Below are 18,490 nucleotides of genomic sequence, written 5' to 3' on the forward strand. Positions count from 1 at the left end.
TAATTACATATAAATTACAATTATATAGTTAAAACGAAAATGTACAAAAATAAATAAGCGTATGAAGATTTAAGGTGTATACAAATTGAGTTAGGTAACTTATAATAGAATTAACAATTGAAAATAAGTACAGAAATATTATTATAAATTTAATTCGTAAGGAGAATCCAATAGCCACTGTAGAATGTTCCTTTTAAATAAGTTTATTGGGAGGTTTGTTATATAAGATGGTATTTTATTGTATAGTTTGGTACCAATTGTTTCAAAATGTCTGCTTGTTGTGGTTTTTTTACTTTATATATATATATATATATATATATATGTATATTGTTATTAATTATTATTTTTATAATTACATACGTATTTGACGAATATAATTAGTTTATTTTTAACAAAGACGGTAAATAATAATTAATAATAATTTATTGACACTAATGATTACAGATTAAATTAAAATAATGTTATATTATAATGAATCTATAGTGGAAAACAATTAAAATGTTTTGAATAAATTATAATATAGTATAGTATACATATAGGTAAGTATATATTATGTTACAAAATTCCTGATCTCCTGTATCTCCGAGAAAAATAAAAAAAAGTAAATGTTTTTTTTACAGTTACAAATAAAAAAATTTTGCAATATTTTTTTTTTTTTAATGGAAATAAAAAACAAAATTAATTTACTTACATTTCCAAATTATTTACTTAAGATTTTTTCATAATTAACATAATTTAACATATTATCAACAGTAAAGTTTCTCACTACTTCTTATCTCCTTTTTATTTTTTAATTTGTTTAGTAAATATTTTAGAAAAATATTCTTAATCTACAAATCCCTATATTTAAGCTTATATTATAAAAAATATTTTTTTAATGTTTATAGGCATTGCATTAAATTAAGTTGCATTAAACTAAGGACCTAAGTAATCCAGAAAATGTTTACTAAAATATTTTTTTGTATACTATAGTCTAAAATTATATACGCTTTATAATTACGTTATATTCGTTTATACTACTGAAATATTAAATTTCTAAACTAATTTTATGCGACCACCATTATAACTTTAAATTTTGATTTGAAATGCGATTATTTTTAATATTTTGTTTAGAACATTTTATGATTTTTTATAATAATTCCTATTGATTTGAGCGTCATTTTTTTTTTAAGAGATAGCTGAACCCACGTGTGTTATCTCTGTCTTGCAAACGTACAAGTGTACCACATACCAAATTTGCGTTTAGCAAAACCAATTGTGTTAACTTTAATATTATTGAATTATTCAAACTCAAAGGTAAAAATAAATTATTAGCACCTTGAAGGCTTAAATTTATATTTTCAGTAATATCTAAAGTATTAAAACTTTGAAATGCTCATCAATTACTTCAATATCAATAAAGTCTATGGAATGCATTATAATATTATTACCTTTGAGTTTGACAACACGTAAATTTACCCTAATCTTAAAACTAACAACACTAAATTACTTCTGCCAGTCCTATTTATCTGTTAGATTTGAAATTTATACGATTGTATGACGGAGACAACCAGCGCCGGATTGACAAAATATCGGTCTACTTAGTTTTAGTATTTCTAACGTTTGATTACAGCTACAGCTACTGTACGGTTTAAATAATTCAAATCAATTATATTTTCAACCAATGTTTATACTAATTTATCACAAAAAAAAAAAATAAGACCAAATACTCAAAACCGGCATATATTTTGATCGGCCCACCGAGTTTTACTCAGTAGCTTGCCAGACTAATCCGGCCCTGGAGACAAACACATACGGGTTCGGTGACCTCTAAATTACAAGTTTACGACACCATTATTACAACATTTAGATCAATTCTTAACAAATGCATTCACTTTTATTTGACCTAGAGGTATATAAGGTAAATTAGATAAGTAAAATAACAATAAAACAAATATAACATCATATATTTATATTTAATATTAATTCTAAGTACATATTTCATTAGTTTTAAGTAACTATTAACTATTGTGTTTTTGTTTTACTATTATGTTCAAATCTATGCTAATGGAGTTACTGTACAAATTCTTAAGCTTAATAAATTCGTTTCTATATTCATATTATAGACAATAATTGATGGATATGTCTGTCAATCATACTTTTATTCATACATATATATATTTATATATTCAATCGAATGAAAAAGTAATGTATATACCTACATTATACAATATATTGCATGATATTGTAAACCGATTTAATAACCGTTTTGTTTTGTTTTGTTTTTTTTTCGAGAATGAGACACCCTCTCACTCAACACTCAGTAAACTACGTCTAACCATACTTATCCCACCCACGCATGTTATAGATAGTAGAAACCTGTATAAGAAGTATTATAAAAATAAGTATTAGTGATAATTATTATTGGTCCCTATTGCGACGTTGCAGTAAGACACTAAAATTAAATTAAGTGCTGCGCTCTATGCATTAGACCGTCGTTGTAAAATCACCAAACACAAAAATAATTATGTAGATTGAAAATGTTATACTTTATTTTAGTAGATGTATGTATATTTTTAGTCTGACAATACTTTTTGGAACAGAAATATTGCTCAATCTTCTATATTAAGGGTGGTCTCTGATAGCAAATTTGATACAGTATAACTTCGGTGTATCAAAATAAGAAATTCCAATTATACCTACTTCTCCTAATAATTAAAAAATCTAACAAAATACACGGAAAAATAAGAATTTTTATACAATACTAGTTATCGAAATACATTTTTATTCTTCTTTTGTTATTTTGAAAAGAATAAGAATGATAAGGACTTGGAATATTTACAAAATAATTAGATTTATATTTTCTAGACATGATTTTATTTTAAAACTATTTCAGCTAGATATTTATAGAAATTTAATTTTTCAACATTTTAAAATGTTTTAAATATTTGTTGATGAATAATGTCATTAATTATGTCATAATTTTAGTCAAAAAGTTTAATAGTGGAATACACGATTCCTCATAAGTTGCTCTTATGGATATTTAAGAATTTCAAAAATACAAAGGGAGAATTTTTTTTGTATGCTCTTAAAGTCAAAATTTTGATAAAATTAGATTTTTCACTCACCATTACGTATATTGGTATATTATTATGGAGCAGAAAAATATATGGACTAATTTTAAACCTTTTTGTCACTATGTCTTAATTGTATCATTCTACGGTACGCCAATATTGACTTATAATAATAGTTATATACTCAGGTATACCTACCGGCTATGTTTTAAAAATATTAATTATTCTACTATATATCAGGCAGGTACTATTAGAAAATTAAGCATTAATATAAATTTAAATATATAATAAAATACCCTATGAAATAGATACAGACACACTATTTTTGCACAGAATAGTTTTTCGTTTACAATAATTTATCATCGATGTTAAATAAAACACAGCTAATAAAGTGACGAAGTACATTTGAAACCTTATACTATATAGCAGAGTGAGTTACCGAGTTTTTTTTTATTTCTTCGTTTATTGAAATATAGATAGTGACGCAGTGTATAAGAAATATACAACTATATCTATTTATAAGTAGTATTTCCATAGTATTTAATTAAGTATTTATATAAAATATCAATTACAATTAAACCATAATACTGTGTTTTTGCAGTGTTAGTATGTATAATAATATTATATTTATATATTATTTACAAATTAGAATCGATATTTGGCGTATTGTGTAGGCAATTTTAGTGCATCAGCACAATATAGGTAACTTTTAAATGGTATTTCACGCCATATCAAGTTACATTTTCTAGTTGGTTAACGAATTTAATATGAGAATATTTTATTTCGACTACAATAACATAACTATAAGCAAAACTAAACGCGGACAAAATTATAAAGGAAGTATTGATCGATTTTTTAGGTCATTCAATTGAATTTTCTTTTTAATACTGCTTCCACGTTATTTTATGAACATTTTATAGTGGTATAAATAATTTCATATAACCATGCAATATTTAAGATTTTTTTTCGAAACATTTATAAAATTTTCCAGTCTATTATGAGCGACAGATTAATGAATATAATAACAAGGATACTTACTAGTTACAAATTAGTAAACAGTGATATATTCATCAAAATGCATTTTAATTTTCTGGTAACTATAGCTATTATTTAGCATTTAATAATTATTATTTATATATGATATGTATATATTTAATTAATTCAAACATGTACTCACAAATTATAATTAAATACCTACTAATTATAAATAATTTATACTTTTAATAATTGATAATAGTTATACGAATTTAGAACTTTAAAAAGTGGACAATTTTAACTTTCCAAATTATGACCTACTTATAAGAATTTATTTTAAATATAATAAACTACACATCATGTTTGAATATTTGATTTGTATTAAATTGTAATTGATTTGGTACCCCTAATAATGAATTGGGATTTAGTAAAAGGTATTTAGTTTATAGTTAATTGTATTATAACAAATTAGACATCTAATTATATGTGTTATTTTAAAAACGTGAACCTAATGTTAGGAAGCCTCCAGTTAAAAATTGTTTTTCATAAAAAAAACTTAAATATTTTCATTTTTTAAATATTGAACGTAAATGTAATAAAATAAACTTAAACTTTCAATTGAAATTTCTGAACACTCATTCAATATAACCTCACCATTGGAACTAGCTGGATTCAATACAATAAACAAACTTATATTTTGATTCAATGTTTAATATATTTTAAAGTTATTTTTTATTATTTGTATAATTATACACTTTTGTTATTTTTCTGAGCATTGTGAAGTTGTTTGTTATGTACAACAAAATTAATAAACAAAAAACGTTTTCTTCTTTGTGTTTGCATTGTTTTGGCAGAAACCTTCGTTTTACTGGCACACAACATTAATTATGTAACATAAATGTTTTAAATATTTATTAATTAAAAAGATAAGTAACAATTATTTACAAATGGTGGACATATTTTAGGTACTTTAAGTAAATAGCAAACATTTTAAATACTATTAATCTAGTAAATTCCCAATTATGTTTAATTAAAATTTACGATTAATATAAAAAACAGCATCTCTGAAATAGCATCTACATCAATATAAATTTGTCAATCCACTATAGTAATAAGTAATATTTCAGATCATTTTTCCACCTTAAAAAAGATTTTACGATCAAATTAAAAAATTAAATATGTTTTGAAACTGATTAAAAACTCTGCTCTATTCGCTTTTCAGTGTACCATTATATCTACTCTATTCATAATTTGTATTAGAAATCTACTAAAATAAAGCTAATTATTTAAATAGTTTTATAGCTAAATACATTTAAAACAATATACATTATACGCATATTTTTATATTTATTCAAAAAATTAGACAAATTTCGTAAAATATTTTCTAATTATTTTATTTACAAATTTAATATAAGAACACACGATAGCACTGGTTAACAGTATAATATAGTATATAATATTATATAATATCTAATATTCAAAAAAAATATATTATTAATTATCACAAAGCTTATTATTATAAGTAGTTTGGAAAACAGCATCCACAACAGCAAACAAAATCTAACAGTTTTTTAACCGAGTCACAAAACCCTTTGGGTGGATTGGGTATCATCACTGTGATGGTCTCTTCCGAAAAATGTACATGTTTTTTTCCATCATTCTTTCTAATGGCAAACACTGAGTCATCTTCGATGTCTACCACTTTTACGTCTTCGTTTTCAGCACTGTCTGTAATAATTATAACATAAGAAAATAATATTAAGAAAATAATAATAATCCTAATAATAACAATAATAATGATAATATGATTAGTTAAAAACCACACTTCCACATAAATACTATCATAAAAACCAAAGTTTCAAAAAAAAAAATGTTTAAATACTTATTAGACACTTTAAAAAGTCATAGCTACCTACTAAGTTAAGAAAATGTCAACAAACAGCTATCGAGTTCAATGTCAAATAGAGGTTTTTATAATCCAGTACATGTATATAATATAAAGAAAACCATTATACATATTAACATAACGCTTAAATCCTAGTTAATATTATATGTCTTCAGCAACATACTTACTGAATTACATATATTTTATAGATATATGTAGTATTTATTAGGTTTTACAAACCAAATAATAAGTTTTAAATATTATATTTAATTATTCAGGGTTAACTAAAACACAATTTCAAGTACACTCAAGTTAAAATGTGGATTATTATAATTTATTTGTGTATTCCGTGTATACTGTATAGGTCTTATTGTGTCCTTAAGTGCAAATCGAATATTTCTTGAAAAAAAAAACATGTAGGTATATGTCACGAATGGTAAAAGTGCCATTAGTACTGCCAAGTATAGCAACAAAATTTTTTCTTTAAATAATCGATAAATCGCTTTCTCCCCTGAAATGTAAAATGAAATTTCTATGTTTCTGTGGTAAAAGCCCTCTTTGTAGACTATGATCTACAATTTTTCAAATTTCCTATTATAAGCGGCATGCTTAAATTTAATATATGCACAAATTAACGTTTGAACGATAACTTTGCACCCGTTATTTAATAATATCTTTAAGTTTATGTCTTATGATACATGTATTTAATGTGAGACCCGATAATTAATTTTGAAATTTCGTGTTGATGCTTTTAAGAGTGGTTTTATATCCATTAAAATTTAGTAAATATTTAATTTGAAAAATTACAAAAACCGATACGAAAAAAATTAATAATGTGCTATAGATAACTCGGTCGTCACGGAATTAAGCATTTTATTACATACGAGTTGTGCTACACTTACTAAGATTTTTTTAATTTAATTATTCGTTATACTCGTGAGTGCCTTGGACTGGGTCAACCATCAACCAGATAACTAACAAGATAAAGAAGCACTATAAAATATAAATGATATTTAAATACGAACCACCCGTGCAACAGGTTTACAAATTTACAATATTGAATACAACGGTCTTCGCAAATCCTACATATCTATAGGCTATATATAATAGTTCAAACAAATATTATAAGAGCTTATTTAATGCGTTGTTGGCGTATAGTATGAAATTTATATACAAACGATATCGCTATCAAATTAATAAAAAAAAATATAACATGTATCTCTTATAAACAAAAGTTTATGGTATAATATTTTATTAGTAAAATATGGCAGATACTATTCATTTACTCAATTATTATTCATTTAATAATATCAAAACAAAATATGTATATTCGAATATGTTGAAAATATATGAAAATAATGATTTTTAACGTACAATTGTTTAAGACACAATTTTACTTGTAAGTTATGATTTGTCATTATGTCGTTTAAACGAATGTAATGTACTATTTCAAAAGTAGGATTATGTTGAATAGAATCATTAAAATACTTAATATTTATTTGTTTAAAATAGTCTATATTTCATAAATATCGTCTTTAATTTATTCTAATAGCATATATATACAAATATACATACTCATAATATTTATGCACTAACAATGGTACTTAATTATAAATTTCGCAACAGTTTTTTTGTTTCAAAATATTATCCGGTATTATTGTTCCCCACAAATAACTTGAAGAACTAATCAAAAGATTTAATATTGTTAAGCATAGCCAATTTTGTTTTGTCAAAATTACCAATGATATATATATATATTGTATAGCTCTGTTAAAATACAATATTATGATAAAAAATAAGAGCCTGTTTTATTTTTTTTTTTTTAATAAAATGTTATATTTATGTAATTATTATTACCTATCATAATCCAGATAATATATTTTTGTATTATAAATATTTTTATATTTTTTAAACACAAAAACCAACAAATATTTTTGAATTAAACTACATATTTTATTTTAAAATAAACCATAGTTATTTATTAATATATGAAAAACAATGGTATATTAAAGTAAATTAAAATTGTCAAAAATTGTGTACAGAATAATGCGATTTAAATATCTATTTAATATAACACATTTTAAAGAATTTTATATAGGTATAAAAAAAAAATATATAATAAATTTAACTAATGATTTCATATCAATAATTATATTTTTACATATTGTTGATTGTGTAATAATAATAATAATATGTATTATTATAAATTAAACATATTGAATTTAATATATCATATTATTTTACATCTTAGTCAATCTAATATACTTGTAATAATATGTATTCATAACAAATGTATATGTAGTCTTAAGACTTAAACTAAACCAGTAGTTTCAAGTACAGCCCGCCAAAATAATCAAAATTTACTAAAAATGTAACATTGTAAAAATTAATATAATATAATATTCAATTAAAAGAAAAAGAAAAAGTTCTTGGCTTGTCGAGAAATTATTTTTTGTTTATAGACTTCGGAAAAAAAAGGTTCGTCACCACTGGTCTATACCACCGAATGGAGAAGTTCGAGATTCATAGCTATATTTTTTCGTGAAAGTTAACGCGTGACTAAAGATATATAAAAACAACGATGCTATATAATAATTTTTAGTGAACATGGAAATGATTCCGATAATTAAACCTAGCACCATTATTATTGTTCCTATATATGTTGTGCGACATAATATCTGTGAATTTGCGATAAGGATACTCTTTTGGCCATGAAAACTGGCTAGTATATTCAAAACGATTCGACACGCGACATATTCATATACGTAGTCATTTATTTTCTATAATAAGGCTCAAATACGCTCTCCAATATGCGTGTGTGGTGTACAAAATATATAATTACATAAATAGAATATTAGTATTCGTAACCTGCAGGATCACGAGCTTGGTTTTTTCATATGGCATCGCACATTTTAATTTAAAAATGAATTTTAATTGCTCTTAAAGTTTTAAACTCTGTTATAGGCGTTTGCCATTGGTATTTTCTTTTTATTAAATCATCTACACTCTATAAATACAACATTGACACTAGGGTAAATAATATTATAATAATAATCCGTTTTAAACTGTAAATCAATCAATGTAATCGTAATAATTATCAGATTCACGATGAAATTATAAAAAAAAAACTTTTACCCTATTTAAATAGGAATAAAATATTTGACCATTTATTATATGCATCAATCGAATATCGACTATAGATATCGATGTACCTTGTTGCGTGACTGTGGACATATATAATACATATATATAACATGGTTTTTAAATCAATTGATTTAATTTTTGAAAAATAATATAATATAGTGAAATATGGTTGTCATCACAGGCACAAAAATTATTTTAACAATCCTGTTAAAAAAAAAATATTTTTTTAGGTAAAATATCAAAAGATAATAATATAGTTTAAACAAAAGTGTGACTTATGATTTCATAAAGGGGTTTATAACACGTTTTCTGATCTTTTGTTACAAAATATTATGTCACATATAAAAAAAGGAATAATAGGTAAAAAACATAAAATAAAAATAACTATTATAATAATATTATCTATAGTAATAAACAATATAATATTATCATGTTTTTGAAACAAAATGTATGTCATAGAAATCCATTGACACAACTAAACCTAAAGTTAAAGGGGTGTTAAAACGGTTAATGGCTAATCGTCTTGGGGATCTTCCCCTCACCACTAAACACTCCAAAACACTTTAAAAAAATTAATAAGATATTTAGTAATATTTTTATGTTTAGTTTATATAGGTATTTTCTTATTTGGTTTATTTTTCCTGTATAACAAATTCATACATATATCAACACTAATGCAATATAAAATATTACAATATTAGGTATATTAAGTGATAACAAAAAGTAAAAACAAATACATCATATTATGCACCAATTTATTATTTTTATTATTATTGTTCTGTACATATAAAAAATTGACCGTTTTTAAGTTTTTTGTAATATCTCCCTATATATTTAAAAAATAGTATTATCAACTCATATACCTACTCCTCTACAATAAAATATTTCAAAACTTAAATAATAAAATAATGAATTTGAACAATCGGAAAATACAATATTTAATAAAATATCTACATAAAAATTAAAAAATATTGCCAGCGACACAGCTAATTTTAATATTAGAGATGCTAAAGACCCTCTAGTAGGTTCCCTTATCTATTATGCACTTATGATAATATTTTATATTATAGATACCTATATACGTTATAATATTTGTTCTTATTCATATAAAATATAAAATATAACTAAAAAACTATCTGTTTAATAATTAAGACTTTCTTATCCTGCTCAAATCAAACACTACACTAAATCTACAATAAATACATTATTAAAATCTGTTATTAAGTTCTATAATACACGTAAGTTATTACAACCCACTATTCGATCATCCAAATATTCTAGCAAAATATTTAACCAAATCAATACCCAGTAATTTTTTAAAAGTCTTAAAAATAAATGGTTTGGTGACCTACTCCTCCCCTTCTAAGTTAACCGTATAATCACGCCTAAGGAATGTCATAAGTGGGTGGTTTCTCTCCTAAACGGAAAAAAATTAGTTATAAATAAATATTTGGATAATTTTAAAAACACCAAGCTAAAATAAATTCACCTAAATTAAGCACATTATACAAAAATTGTATAACTGTCCTCATCCCCCCTAACAAAAAATAAATAAAAGTACAGTCATTGACACTTTAAAATCTGTACAATTATATGTTTGTTTTAAAAACTATGATCTGTACCAATTTTCTATAGAAATAGCCTCAAGGTTTTAAAATTCTCTGATCTAACGGTATTTTGATAATTTTGTTGGCAGTAAACATGGGTAAAATATAATTTTTACTGATACGTTATCAAAAATTATTCGTAGGTATACTTCACAGCACACAGTTGATCAGAATTGATACTTCAGTATAACAAAAAAATATACTGATCCTATCAGATACTGCAGGTGATTTAGTATATACATATGAACAAAAAAAATATAATTTAAAAAAATGTATTACCTGTACTTTTCGTTTTGGGTGGCGTACCCGGCGGCGTCATCACGTTTATCCCCCGGGGTCACTCATGTTCCCCTACAAGTATAGCTACGCCATTCCGCGGTGATGTCCGTCACGGTTAAACGTTTTTGCATGAATGAACGAGAATCGCTTTTAGCATTAACAGCACACACACGCACACGGACGATACAAGCAGACGCGCGCGCGTTCACCCAAATGTATTAAAAATATAACCGTTGTATTTGTGGGGTTTCCTAGGAAAGGCTAAATCGATAGTATGGAAAAAAAAAGCAGACAGTGGAAGACGAGGAGAAAAGGGCCGCTGCGAATGTAAATTTTCACCGAATTCAATGCGTTACATCGGCGAACTATGCATATACGCACACATGTATATAATAATAAACTACTTATACATATTATTATATACACACAAGACGACCGCACACAGACACCTGACTCGACAATAGGCCGGGTGATCATTAATTTCACCGACGACGACAAACATTAATATCGACGATGCATTGCACACGTCGACCCCACCAAATGTATTCTATTATAATTTACACTTGAAAAAAAAATAAAACCATTGTCTGTACATACATATATATATAGCCGTAGTGGGTTTTGTGCAAACCAAACCTCCACTACTGCTGTGCGGAAGATAGGGACGGCACCGACGTTCCGTTGACGGAGGAGCAGAAGACGACCGTATAGCGGTGGGAAAGTGAAACGGGAAAAAAAAAATAATAAAAATAAATACACCGAACGTATATTATGTATTATTTTTTATATTATATAGGTATCACGCGCGCGTACGGATATGTATTATACATGTACGGGTATTGGGGAAGTGAAGTAGTGTTTGGGGATACGACGTGACCTGAACAGAAATCAGGAAATTATGTTGGATTACTTACACAGTTTTGTAACTTCCACGAGCCGAAGGCTAAGTTGAAATCAACACACTGTGTATAATATTAAAATATGCATTGTATAATGGTCACTAAATAACTGCATGTACGAGCTATGCCAGAACTAATGGATGTATCGTGTGTAAATGCGTCGGACACTCGTAGAGCTGAAAAATGGTTGACAGGCAAATTATATCCTCCTTTGCGGCCGACGATTTTTTTTGCTCAAATTCTTAAAATTCAATTGGTTAATTAGGAAAATAATTATCACGCCAATCACAATACTTAATTTTTAAAATAAATAATTAACATTCTAACACACAACTGTTGCAAGACATCATTTATTTTAAAAGTAAAAACAAATTGCAAAAAAACTAAATTTTTACTATTTTCTGATACTTAAAAACTCACCATATATTATAAAAATATATTATCGGACGTCATTTTTTTTTATTAAAAAATTATATACGAAATTATCATCGTATTTTAATTTTATACTATTAACTAAATTTAATATTTTGTTTTTTATGCAATATTGTTAAATAATTTGTTTTGATCATTAAATTCATCTCTAAAATTAAATATTATATATAATTAATGATGAACGTGTATGTTACCTATATAAATTATATTGTGGGAATAAAAATAAAAACTATGAAGTTTAATTTAATTATACGCATATAGATTCACTTTCAAGGTTTTTTTTTTTTGTAAACAGCTAGGTTTTATTGATTCATTTAATAATACCTTTATATATATATATATATTTATTTATTTATGCATTTTGCTAATTTTAAACAAAAATCACGCATACCCATTCTATAAAAACAATTCCGTTACCTATAGAGATCAGAATTGTTTAATACAACCAAATGAGTTGGTTAAAGAATAATTATAAATCATATCTCAAAATAATTCCCTAGTATTCAATAATAATTTCTCACTTTAGAGATTTGAATTAATCATTCTCCTAGAAACATTCGTAATAATTTTTGGTTATTTATTTACATAGAGGTACCTATAAAAAAGGTAAATAATTAATTTACAATAGTAAATCAATTACAAGAATAACTAAATATCTAGTTAATATAAATATATTTAAACTGACTAATTATTATATTTAAATAAATTATCGTATTAGTAGCGATAAGTGATGAAAAGGGTGACCAAGGAGATATTTATTATAAGTGATACACCTCTGTAGTACTTTTTATATTTTAATAATTTATTTAATAAAAAATAAAAATGTTTTACATTTTGTAATTTACAGATTATTTTATAATACAAAATTTTAAAAAAAACAAACAAATAATTTTTAGTCATTTTAGGAACAAGAGTTTTATTAAAAAAATTTACTTCTATATTTATTTAATAGATAACAGTAACAGTAAAGTTAATTTAAGTAGATATAGATCAAATCAACTTTTCTTGTCGACATCAGTTAAAAGAAATTTGTAAATACGCTAATTTCTATACTTATAACTTTACCTGTAATTATTAAGAATTATGTTTAAATAAAATTTAATATATTTTATCAACCTTCCATTAGATATATTATGATGTATTGATATATTAGATATGTAAAGTAAATATAACATACAATATATAAATAGAAAATCGTTTCAAAATGTTATTAAGGGTGCAAAAAATTAAGGCAGGCTAGGCAGACATACAAAACAGTTAATTGTTTTCACAAAACCATTCCAAGTTAATATTTAAAGTAATTTCATAAAGATATAAGTTGTAGAAAAAATTAAAGCAATATAGTAAATCAAATATAAATCAGCGTAAATCTCCAACTCTTCATTCTAGAAAATTTATCAACAACCTTGTAAAATCGATTTTACTTGTTTTATTTTTCTGAACCTCAATAACCATATAATATCACTGAAATATCTATCGCTTGTTGTAATTTTTAAGTCAGATTTCACTCTTTCCATAATGAAAAACCTTACATTTGAAGCCATATGTCCATGTCTGATGATTGGAAATGTTTTTTTTTAATTTAACGTTTTAAAGTTTCTAAAAATATAATAAGAAATTATTATTATATTTTAATTATATCAATAATTGAATATAAATCAGTACAAAGTATTTTATTCTACGTAGGTATTGATTTTTCTAAAGAATATTCTGATTGAATTTTAGCAGGTTTTTATTAATCCAAAATACTTATAATTTTCATTAAAAGTTCACAAGGATAGACATTTTGAGTTGAAACAAAAATGACTAGAATATTATTAAATATCTTAATGGTATTGAAAAAATTTTGGTTAGATATTTATATAATTGGGCTGAATACAAAATTCACTTACTCCTCCTGGAAAATGGTAAACGGAAAACTGGTACGGTCTTTATAAACGCGGAATAGTGGTACGGTCCACAATAGTCAAGGTTTCCCAAACTTTTATCAAAAAAAAAAAAAAATAATAAAATATCAACAATTATTTTTAATTTCATTTTACCGACGATCGATGGGAAACCGCGACTCGCGAGTGACTGCGAGTGAAAATAATACCTTTAAGAACCCGTTTTGAATCAAATATACACAATACCTTACCGCCTAAAAGTTCAAAAAAAAAAAAAAAATACTTTGTAAGACAAACTACACAACGAATGTGAGAGCTTCTTAAACAAAGAAATTCAAATAGGACAATTTATAAATAATATAGCAAAGTATACGAAATAATAATTATTAATCATATATTATATTATATTATATTTATTGTACCTATATTTTATATTTATTTTACCTGCCTGCTACTTTGTATCTTTGTATGTACTTATTTGTGTTTTTTGTTAATTTTTATTGCTAACATTATTTTTTTGTTTTAAGTATTATTTAAATTTAACTTGTTGACGATGGTGATTTATCGAAATTATATTATAAACATTGTAAATATTTTAGGACCCCTGTAAATTAAATTTTGAATAGTACCAGTTTTCCGCGTTTTTTATTTCTTTTGTTATAAATGTATGGACCGTACCAATATTCCGAGCATCCTGGAAAATAATATGAATTTATAATTTAATAAATAATACTATAGTATTACCTAATAACCTATTGATAGTATAAGATAAATTATCATAATCACCTGAACTTCAACAAAAATTATTTTTTTTCGAGATGTCATTAATATGTCTGGAATAAAACGTAAATTTTTTTAGTTTTTATCTAACCAAACTGAATAATACATTTGATTATATTTTATATTTTTTTTATTTTTGTAAGAATTTATTTTACTTAACTATGTAACAAATGTATTATACGAACATGAATTATTTATTTATCTTGTCATAACGTTAAACCTTTATTAGCTAACACTTGAGAATATTTTATTTTATTGCCTAAGATAAAAGTATCTAAAACACCGTATTTACATTATAATATGTTTAATATAATAGAGTAACACATTTTCTATTAATTATAATTTATACAAATCTTATTAAATTATGTTTTAGGAAAGAGCAGAAGAGATGGAAGTTGTTCAATCAATAAAAAAATAAAAAAATAAAACGAATCGTTTCTGAAAAACGAATTTCATGTTGTGCAACAAACTTAAAACGTAAAAAGAATTAAATCTTTATAACTACCTACGTGCTAAGCATGCGTTATTAACCCAAAGCATAAACAGTAGTATTTGAACAAGTTATTTTAAAAATCAATGTTAAAGATGAGAAATAAATAGAATCTTAAAAGGATGTTAGCGCCGCACTATTGTTTTCTCTCTCCCTCCCACGCACAATACAAACGACGAACTTTGATTTTTAGCTACCTATAGCTACTTATTGACCATAACCAAACTTAAAATTGACAACATTATCTGTGTTAGTACGTTGATTTTTTTACGATATTTAAATTGTTATCCAACTTATGAATATATAAAATATTATAATTCAAAATATTTCATATATCGCTTTGATATAATTGATTTCGTAAAAAAGCAAATATACAAACATAGAGAATGTTCTATTCTTTACTTTAAGTTATATTGAACACTTTGCATCGCACTGCCACACATACAAGTATGTAACACATTGTAATATATTCACTACTATTAACTCTAATTCATAACCATAGGTACATAACGGATCGCATTGTGACCACTTACAATTTAATTAATCGATAATGATACACATCAGCTGTTACCTGGTTTACTATTTTTTTTTCATTTCAAACACTGGCTTTATAATAAAAGATTAATCCTTTCCCTGGGTTCCCTTAAATGTTTCTTGGGGATAACAGATCTCAGTAAGAGATCCATAGTTACTCCGTCAATATGTTTGATCCAGCCCCGATCATGTAAAAATAGTTCCTGTTCCTCTGAATATGACTCAGTATTTTTAGTATATTTTCAATGTATGGTAATGGTAACATTTTTTTGTATAATAATATATGTATTTATAAATTCCATATTATGTAATTATGTATTATAACGTATATATTACCACAATACATCTATAACAACAATACAATATTGTAATACAGCAATCTTGAATTTCTGTATTAATACAAATATATTCGAAATGATTGTACATAAGTTTTCAAAGTGAGATAAAACGTTAAATTAAATAAATCGTATTTATTCGTACATATCAAATATTTATAACAGGCGCAAGGCACATGCGCATATAACACAATAGAAATCTTCTATAAATAATTACCTAATTATATAACAGCTCATGTTTATATTTTCCGATCATATTGGTACCTATTCGTCTGATTATATATCTAGACTCTAGATATTATTGAACAAAAATAAAATACAAAAATTATCCACCTTAGTGCAGGCCATAAAACATTGCTTCGCGGGCTTCGGGTTGCCGACCCCTGATCTAAAGCAATGAAAATACTAGACAACCAGTAACCATGGATTAAATACATATTTTAAATTTGACATGTTTTTATTTGGATAATAATAATTCATACGAAATATTGTGCACATAGAAAAAAATAGTTACGACAACCATTTATATGGTTATCACTTATCTAAACCATTTTATTATTGGTGTTGACCTAGTGAAAACTAAATAATACATTTTAGTTTTATTGTAATTTAGTTAATACTATACAGTTGCGCAGTTGTCTCAACATTATCATCACTAGTTAGTTAAAAATACCAAATCTGAAATATTGAGTTTTTTTAACGAATAATAATATTTTTCAAGTATTAAGTACTTTTAATATGTTCGGACAGTCCGAATTGGACTCTATGTATTATTATCGGTAATCATGTCATGTTTTATATGCAATAATTTTTACATAGGTAGGTACCTCACGTTAAAATATCAAATTTTGTATAATTTGTAGTGTTTTACTTATAAATTGTACTCATTCCAAAGGCAATAATTCAAATGTCATATTATAATATTAAATAATTAAATATAATAATACAAACGATATTTTTTATTTCTAATAATTTAGAAAATTAATATACATATTTTTCCATCTACATTTTTGTCCTAATTTGTTAATTCTGGGGGGTGATAGATTACATACGTCAATGCGTCATACATGAATGTTAACCCTTGTACTTTTTAATAGAATATTATATATTACTATAATGAGTATAATGTACTATTTATTGCAAATATAAACTGTGAAATGAATAAAGCAATACAAATATACAAATGGAATCATCGGTGCTGCTATACATAAATACATTTTTATAAAATATTTTTAAATATATCTTAAATGTCATTCTAAATGATTTTATAACTAGGTTACTATATAGATATCGAAAAAACATTTTAATTTTAATTTATTATTCGTATTATTAATGATACCTACCTAAATAGTATTTTCACTTGATCCGATTTTTGCATGGGAGTTCAAAGAAACCTTAAAAACATTGTATAAAGTCATTACCTTTACAATTTCAAACTCCACAGTCCGTTATTCCAGAGTTAGATACTTGACTTATTTACCATACCCGACTAAGTATCGTCATGCATGGAAAGTGCCGGATATACCTTAGATTTCTTAAATTTTGTAATTTAAGCCCTGAAATTTAAATCTCAGAATCGGTGCGGAGGACTGTATTTTATCTGATGTCATTACATAAAATATATAATAAAAAAAAAAATAATGTGCGATTTTTTTTTAATTTGCGTGTAAAAATCTATTATCATATTATAATTACCAAAATATATAAACTACAATTCAAAACTATAAAAATTATATTATTTTGAAAACAAACTTAGATAAAATCGGTTGAGACTATTACTAGTGAATAATATTACTAATTCTGTAATACGAATAGTGACTACGAGCTATGAAGTTATTTTTAATTATGTGATACCCGTATACTGATTTTTAATTCTTAAAAATGATATTTTAATTTCAATAATCAATAATCATTGTCAACAATTAATCAAATGCATTCAAATATTGAAATAAAAATAGAACATATTTAATACTTATATAGTATATAATATGTACAAGGAACATAATATATTGTATGTATATATAATATACATGACTCCCATAAAATAACTACATATTTGTATTTTCCTATAGTTAATTTGGACTATAAGGTGTTAATACTTAACAGTTTAAAAATACTTAAATATCTATAATTTTTCATTAAATTTACATTCAAAGTTGTTTAAATTGAAGATAAGCTGTAAGCAATATTC

Source organism: Rhopalosiphum padi, chromosome 2 (genome assembly GCF_020882245.1).
Source record: "Rhopalosiphum padi isolate XX-2018 chromosome 2, ASM2088224v1, whole genome shotgun sequence".
Taxonomy (NCBI): domain Eukaryota; kingdom Metazoa; phylum Arthropoda; class Insecta; order Hemiptera; family Aphididae; genus Rhopalosiphum; species Rhopalosiphum padi.